Source organism: Aplysia californica, unplaced genomic scaffold (genome assembly GCF_000002075.1).
Source record: "Aplysia californica isolate F4 #8 unplaced genomic scaffold, AplCal3.0 scaffold00648, whole genome shotgun sequence".
Taxonomy (NCBI): Eukaryota; Metazoa; Mollusca; class Gastropoda; order Aplysiida; family Aplysiidae; genus Aplysia; species Aplysia californica.
The window spans coordinates 319,156-321,051 of NW_004797918.1; positions in this window are offsets into that span (position 1 = coordinate 319,156).

Sequence of the window (1,896 nt, forward strand, 5' to 3'; positions counted from 1 at the left end):
ACGGAACATCTCATTTACTCTCCGGAATACGCGTTTTCTCCGTCTTGACCGTTTAACTGTCTTGGTATATTATATAATATATACTCTGTCACATTTTAAAGTATACACTGTGTTAAAATAAAAATAGCTAGTTTCACAATGAGTCGATATTCTTTAAAATTTCAGGAATACGAATTCAATCAATTTTAAAAACGAAAACAACAACAACAATACGGAATGTTGACATAACAGGTTTATTGACGACTTACAAGAGCGTGGGGTGGTCTACAAAAGTAACACGATCAGTAGCGTTGACGACGGCCTGACATCGTCGCCGCCTTGAATCAATCAATTGCTGCACTGCCTGATGAAGGATGTTATTCCACCCTTCATGCGATGCTCTCTCGAGTTAAGGAAATATCTGAGGCTGGGGTTGTCGCATGTTGTTCAACTAATCTCTGGTTCTGCTTGCCGTTTGAAACGATTCCGTAGATGCGACAGGCGTATAAAAAGATCCTCTCTTGGAGTAGTTTTTCTTCTCCCACGTTGGCGGTGTCGATCCTTTCCTGATGTTGGTGTTTTCTAACGATCCATTGGTGTGTACACAGTTCTTCGTGTTACATTAAAATGCTTGCTATAGTGGACATTGAGGCACCCCCGCGGATCATTCCAACGAGCTGGTTTCGCACATTTTCTCGTACGGCGTGACATCGTGAAACGTAGACAAGACGAGTTTTATCACTGGTGAATTGTTACAAACATGGCAAAGCTTTGATGTGTGCTTCTTTTTTTAAACAAATCATTGCCGTATCATGATTAATTTTTAAAAAACCCACGAAACATGTAACACGCATGCAGTTACAAAACCACTCACGCGTTCAGAAATCTGAAAGCAGCTCACCAGTGAGAGGTATAATACGAAATCAGTGTGTAAATTTGAAAGTAATTGGTAGCATTGATTTTGTTTTATTGAGCTTCAAAATGTGTATACTTAAAAATGTGACCTATATATATATATAATAATAAGAAGAAGAAACCTAAAAGTCGTAGACTTGGCTCAGTTCTACCTCTACACTAGATGCCATCTGAGTTGAACTATCATTCACACAAGGTTGAAATTGACTTAACCCCACACCATACGGTAAGTGAACTTCTTATAATGGGTAAAATGAAGTTTGTAATATAACTCCGTAATCCAGAAATAGCTTCTATGCAACACATACAAATCAATTTTCGTTTTTCGTTTTTGCATAATCATTATCGCAGCCAAGGGCAGCTTCACATATCACAACAGCTCAATTCATACTTTGTGGGAAATAAGGGGAAAGAATACTCAAGGACGAAGAGTGACCGTCTCGTGAAAAATAATTTGTAAAGGGAAGCAATCAGGAGTAACAATGTCAACGAAAGCACAACTTGGGTTGATTTCCTTGTCAGTTAACGATATGCCTCTTACTCTTACCCTTCACAACCTGCTCCAACCGCTCAACCCAAGCCCAAAACCCTAGCCAACCCCCCCCCCCCAACCCCCAAATATCCTACTGAACTCTCAAAAGCTACCCAACTCCCAACCCTATTCATCTCGCCCCTCCCCCAACCTCCCCATCCTACCCCTTCCCATCCCGCTTATTACCCATTCCCTCGAGCTCCCTACCGTACATTACATTATCCCTCCATTCCAACACTAACATAGACCTACTGCTACATAAAAAATAAACAACAATATCAATGTTGTGGGTTTTGTTTATTTTCATACGCCATGCGGATATGCGAGTAGGCTATAGGCTAAGTCTGTTTTCGTTTTCAGGTATACCCACTGCATGCATCCTCAAATTCTCTCTCTCCTTCTCTCTCTCTCTCTCTCTCTCTCTCTCTCTCTCTCTCTCTCTCTCTCTCTCTCTCTCTCTCTCTCTCTCT